Here is a 6,975-nt window from a genome sequence, read left to right as displayed (position 1 = left end):
GCTTTTCCAGTTCGTCTTACGGGGGCGTTTCGCGGATTTTTCTGAAGCCGATAACAAACAGCTAGTGACGTAGACCATCCACCCCGGGCAACGAAGAAAGCCTCATGAAAGTCAAAGGATTGGATAATAGCCGATCTTTGTTCAAATCAAAATGTGTTTCCCGCCATGGCTTCGATAGACACAAACAAATACGTAATAAAGCATCAATTTTTATTAGAAAACGTTACTTCTGGCAAGAAGAACCTGCCATTTTAGTCATTTATCAATTATAGCATAGCTGACATCCTTTTACAATCGGACCTGTCACGAATGCCTACTTTACTTTTATTTATTTATAGTAGAGTAATTTTATTAAAATGTTTAGTACATTACACACTTATATATATAAGATCGTCATTTGAGATGGCTAGTCATAGCCAGGGCAATTGACCAGCAATAAATACATGAGGGGCATACGTCCCATTGTAGGTAATTTAGTGTCATTTACAGGACATTCATTAGAAGTTCCTATTATACATATATTTTAGCGTATATATACATAATATATACATATATATATATATATATATCTGAGCGGCCACTGACGATTAACAGCACTTCTTTAGAAAAATACTATACGAATCAAAAAGAGATGTTCAGATTTACGTAGATACAAATGTTTAATTAAATTTAGATCCGAATCGCGCCTGCCATAATTGTTTCTTTAGAATCCAATTTGAGGTACCTTTATTTTTGAGCCAGCGATCGAGACATATGCAGGTCAATAGAATTTTATTCACAGCACCCATAATTTTATACAAGTTACAAAAATATAATTCTTCAAAGACAATTCACAAAGCTTAAAATTTAATTTATTGCAGCCTCACCACAAGAATGCTTAACAAATAAATGTCGCGTCTGGAATCTAAAAGTTAGCTTAAATTGAAGCTTTTCTTTGGTGCCGTGCGGGGTTTTCGTATGACTTGTACTATGGTAAGCTGTTTACAGAGTTCATTCGCATAGTGCTTCCGACCACCGCAAAGTGCCCAGTTGGATCCTTGCATAAGACAATTTAGACTCTTGCTCGAAGTCTGTGTTAGAAAGGTGACACGAAGAAATTGTCTGTTCCGTCCGTACTATTTCTGCAGAAATGACGCCTACTGAAAACAAACGGACACTTCGACCCTTAATGCACAGATAGCTATATGTCCTATACGGTAGGAAATATAACTTTAGTGGATAATTCATCATGGAATAAACTTTACAGATTATAAAAACCACATGTCCCTCGTTGCAAACATCTCTACTCGCTCTTCAATGTCATATACAATGTCGATGTCATTTGTGAGCAAAGAATGTACACAGAAAACTACTGCTAAATAGAATAACTTAAAATCTAAGGTACGACCATTGCAAGGCAAAAGTTTCGATAAGATACTAATCTTTAACAGAAAAGTTACAATGTTGATGATGGATACGGCATAATAACACGTAAAAGCACACAACTTCGTGATATATCGATTCTGATAGTTGACCTCGTTTTGAATGATTATTCGTCCTGTATCTTATGAAGTTATGAAGTATCGTACGAGCATATTATTCAGCTAACTTCTGAAGACACCCATTGGACACTGGATTAGTTAGAGTAAAATATATTTAATGTAATTGACCCCTTACAAGACTTGGCCTTAACAAAGAACAGTTACGTCTTAAACGCGAACGTGAAGTGAGTAGAAACGCTTTGCTAATCTTGTGTATGCAATTGGGAACTATATTAGCCATAAAAAAAGGTTCGCCTTAGCGAATTACTTCTCGCCTCGATGGATGTTCATATCGATGAGGTCTCCACAATATCTACAGGATAGAATCCACAGTGACGTTCGCTTGACGTTACCACAGCAGGAAAATGAATATGCCGGAAAGGGATTTTGAAAACCGTAATTAAGCGGCACTTCCTTTTCACTTGAAAGGCTCAGATGCGATCTTGAGGTAGTGGATAAATTGCAATTACACTAATCGTCGGAAGGTCATGTGTTATCACCTACAGGGGTGGGCGCTTCCACCATCACTGCCATTTGTGTTAAGCCTGTTGTTTCGATTAAAGCGTTTCTCAGTTCTAATGAAGTGAGAGCCGCTCAGTAACCCCTGCCTTACGGAGAGAGGATACGCAAGGCCTGATATATCATTGCATTTTGGCACAATAGACTTGGTTTTATTTTCCTCGCCCTATTGCTTACCATACAGTTCTAGGAAGGCAGCACAATTTGTATTCATTTCTGGTTTTTCAGATATACTGTCTCTACTTTTCTTCCTTTTGGGATTTTTACGAGATTATTTTCAGAGCCCTTTATAAAAAAGGTCAAATCGAAATACTGTCACCCTAGATGCATTAATTTAAATCTAACTTAACTCGAAGACGACGATAAGTTACAGATTTATTAACATATGATTACATAAGATATGCCTCTATGTCTATCATTATCGAACTTGCTTATAAGTTAGTAGAACCTAGAGTCGTGTGAGCAATGCAAAGATCGCAATAGCTTCTCAATCCTTGTCTTGGCTACCATACGCATGATTAGGGTTTTCGTAACTTTGCAGTAGCTACTTCGGGGAAAACTTGTAACGAGCAACAATGATGTACGACCCATAGATGAGGGCAATGTTTTTTATGTGACCCCTGATGACGAAAAGTAGTACTTCGATTTTAGGGTGAGCAAACAGGTGAAACACCAACACATTGGCATATGTTGGAAACCGTTTCAGGAGTCGAGGCTCTTCCTGAAACAGAGTTCTAGTTAAGATTTAAGTGAACAAAACATGTTTGAGCTGTATCTCTATACCATGTCTATGCTAGGCTCTTGTCGGTTTAAAGTGAGGCTTACTTCGTACCAAACATTTAACCTATTTACACGACTCGGCCTATTCTACGTTACTACACAATACTAGCAAACACAGAACCCTGAAGGTAACTTGCATAATAGGTCCTGCTTCGTCATGTTCATAGAACTCTGGAGAAGCTAATTGGTAAGGTAATATGGTAAATCTAAATTTCGATAACTCGCGTTATAACCGCCAGCAATAGCTACGCCATAAAACAATGTTCAGCTATCCAAAGCAGTACCAAATAACCCACTTCCTACAGCCTATAATACTCTTCGTCCGAATCTATCGGAAAATCTCACCATTCCGAATATTCAACAACGATCTCTTCCATAAGTCTATTAGATAATCTCTCTTTACCTACGCTTCCATTACAACTGGGAAAGCGTCTAAGTTACGTTAAGTTAAATCATCCTTATTCTATCTTTAATTCATTTATCTTAACTGATTATTAAGAGCCACTAGATATTAGGCGTTTTACGTGTGCTCGAACGAAGAACGCTTCACATTAACAATTGAATTGATTAAATAGGAATAAAGCTCTATCGCTATGCGCCTGACGTTTGCCGGTCTGCGCGTGTACTTCGTGAAGCTGTTTAAAAACGAAGTCCTCCATAAGCAGATCTCGTGCCATCTTTTACTATTATAGACGTACGATATCACATCATTCGACCCTATTAGAAAACGCATGCTAATCCGTATCTAGAGCTATTAAATGTATTATATTCGACAAATGCTATTAAAACTGCACATTTCCATGACTGAAAATTTAAACACAAACCTGTTAAATACCGCAAGCTCGGTCATGATAACGTTCCATCTAATGTTTAAATTATGTATTGTTGTAAGTCTATATTTTTTATTGTTATTCCATGACAGTTTTTCTCTCTGAGTGAACAAAGTCTTATATGGCTTTTGATAGAGAATCAAATAGCTTTATTCCATTGACCCAGTTAAGGTATTAGTCTTCTCTAGGGAAGTTTTAACTCCTTTCTGAGTATTAAGGCTTATCTCTACTTAATAACTCTCTCTCAAAAAAAATCTCAAACGCTATGGCTGCTACAAATAAGTGGACAGAATACTCTTAAAATGACAATATATACAACAAATAGAATCTGTCAGTGCAAAATGTACGAGACCATGAATTATGCAAAATGGGTTTTCTCCATATTCTCTCAATCGAAACATAATAAGATCCAACATATATATATATGATGGATCATAAAATTTTATCATACTGCGCTCCAGTATCTAATACGTAAGTTCAATTTGTTAACCTTCCTTAACTTCAATAATATAGCATTAAGGAACATTAAGGAAAAAATTATTGAAACATGTCATACGACAACGCTTTGTGCTATCAAATGCTTAATTTAAAGATTAGAGAAATACTCGCGATGAAATAAATAACCAATGTCAGGAGCAACTATACAAATGTTGGCCCTATTAGGAGCGATATAAAAAATTGCTTGTATGGGCATTAAAAGCGAAACGCTATATTATAGAATTAATTTATGGGTGCTTAATATGGAATAGGGAAAACATCGTATCATTGATTTCCACTAGCGCATCCGCATGTGCAATCAATCTTGATCACAATATCCCTAACTAATAGATCTGTTCTGAGAACGCTGATTACAAACTTGAAAAAAAAATCTTCAATGGTCTAGTACAATTCGGAAGCTAACAGACGACATTAGTAATTTACACGATAAAAAAGTCTCTGTTTGACGATTTGCATTGCGTTTTCTCGGTGGCCAACATGTTCTATTTAAAAGGTCGGGTGATATAAATGGTCTGTTTTGTTATGAAAGTGGGTTGGCTGACAAAACCCATGTAAATGTCAGGTCGGCCCGGCAATTTCGATTGTTAGAGGTTACATATAAAATTAAAAAACACACAAAAAACTATATCGTTTCTAGTGGAACCAACAAACGAAGTGTGGCCTTGAGTTGAGAATGATTAATCATTTCGCACTACCGCTTGAGACAAATGATCTCCTAAAACAAGTACTAAGGTCAAGGTCTTCTGTCTACGGTTCAGCGGGCGCTAATTTTGAACCCATGGAATCCGGTAGATTAGAGTTACGGTACAGACATATCTAGCACTCTATTCAAATTCGTTCAATGGGTAATATTACTAAATGGGAAAATTTTAAACACAGCCAGACGAAAACGCGCTTTCCTATCACTCTATTGATTTTAAGTAGATGTAGACTGGCGTAGAGTACCAATACCTAATTCTTCTTATGTTTGCTACTTACAGAACAATGGCTTTACGGCACCATCTTTTTGATGAGATCTACAAAGCTCGGTCCGACGATCTTCTGTGCAACCTTAGAAAGACGAGTACCGATCACCCTAGATACCCCGACAAAAAACCAACCACAGATATCAATATGAACGACCGTTCACTCTCGGACTTCTAATCTCCTATTTTGCCGACTAAGCCCAACAAAGCCCAGAACGGATGTCGTGTCTCATACGCCCAGTATAGAGAAAGGCTCTGTTTGCCCTAGTCAACGATCCGGTCCATTTATTTAAATGTCTGAATCTGCCGAAAGCTGGTCGTATATCAACATTAAATTTACACAAACTTCTATCACTTGTCCTCCTGCTGACAACTACTCCCTATAGACCACACCTATCCACTTACCAGAGTTACACTATTGCCAGTCTTGTTCGGGTCAAAACTTGTGCAAATGTACTATTGAAATAAACAAAACATTAATAATAAACGACATGATTCGTGAGTCTATGAACGTGACAATAACATACACGGATTACGTAACCGGTAAAATGATAGGCAGCAAGTATACACGCACACGTGTGTGGGTAAGAAGAGTAGTGCTTATGGACAAGCGGAAGCCTCATTCGCGCTTTGTTGACTGTCGTCGTATCGTGGCAGAACCGTTTGTTCCGGTGTGATTATTGCGAAACGTTGGGTGACGATCCCCTAGCAAACGGCAAGGACAAACGCTTTTGTCAGAAAAAATGGATTTTGAGCTATCAGCTTGTTGTTGTTGTTGTTTTTTTTATTATGATTGTATTGAACTTACGTGGGAATCGATTTGACTCGAAGCCCAGGTCTATGATGAATGCCCATCTTTAACTGTATACAGCTGTATACAGATAGTCGTGCAGCAAATTCACTTCTGTCAGGCTATATTCTTCTCAATAACCGTCTTGTAGGAAACCACTTAGTGGTTTACGATGAAATAGAAAACGTCTACATAAATACGAAAGTAAATAAAATATGTTGCGGCATCTAAGTTGAGTGCGCCCGAATCGTGCTTAGTCTTTTACTGCTTGCGTCAATTTGTCGAGCGTGGTCATACTTTTTATTTTTCAGTGGACTTTGTTGATTGCATATTTGAATATGTAATAATTATACTTGTGGCCTCTATGTGTCAAAAAGCCTTCAAGACTATTTCGTCAAATATTTATTAAATATATGGGTTCCAGCGCTAGAAAATCTTTTATCGTTTAGAAAATGTAATGTTTACATTGAAAAACTGAAGTTACTTAATGAATTTTAAGTACCAACGTAGCTTAGTTTGTTTTGCATATGGGCTTTGTTGTCGATTGAACTGATTATAGCGCCATCCTATAGCGGCGAATTTAACCGATTAATCTAGAACCTACATTGAACGCGGGCATTTTGATTATTCAGTTACGGATCGTCTAGCACGATCATCCTAGGCAGATTCGTGACCTAGCCTTTGAAGATGTAATTATTACTCACGTGTACGAGTACCATCTTTTAGCAAATTTGTCGATTTTATCTATTCGATACCTCTCCCAAGCCTCCCGTCTTCGAAGTTCGTTTTCTAAAAGTTTCTTAAAACATCGATATTGTTCTTATCTGAAATATCATCTGAATAGTTCATTTTCAATGTGAGATTAGACCTTTCCAAAGGGCACTGCGTTTATGAGGCTTTCAGACAAGGACAAGTGGGAAAGACGCTGCGCAATGACTTACGGAGAAACGAAAATGTCTAAAGCTCGATTTGGTTAATTCTGCTTGTAAGGTTTTTTTTTTTCTTTTAACTAAATATCTATCGAATTTGTTGCAGTTCTTCGAAGAAGGAAATTGTAACAAAAACTTTTCGGT

At 37.3% G+C, this 6,975-nt stretch overlaps 1 long non-coding RNA gene across 1 annotated transcript; it reads right to left on the bottom strand.

The window, feature by feature from the left end:
• Positions 1–267: 267 nt before the first annotated feature.
• Positions 268–6,245, bottom strand: LOC111272617 (uncharacterized). The gene is made up of 3 exons (XR_002687620.2): positions 5,687–6,245; positions 5,126–5,222; positions 268–1,136 (listed from the first exon to the last, which is right to left on the bottom strand). It is a non-coding gene; the product is annotated as an uncharacterized LOC111272617 (long non-coding RNA).
• Between the last annotated feature and the right edge of the window lie 730 nt (positions 6,246–6,975).

This window comes from Varroa jacobsoni, unplaced genomic scaffold, assembly GCF_002532875.2.
Source record: "Varroa jacobsoni isolate VJ856 unplaced genomic scaffold, vjacob_1.0 contig02741, whole genome shotgun sequence".
Taxonomy (NCBI): Eukaryota; Metazoa; Arthropoda; class Arachnida; order Mesostigmata; family Varroidae; genus Varroa; species Varroa jacobsoni.
This window is presented reverse-complemented; position numbering and strand designations above follow the sequence as displayed.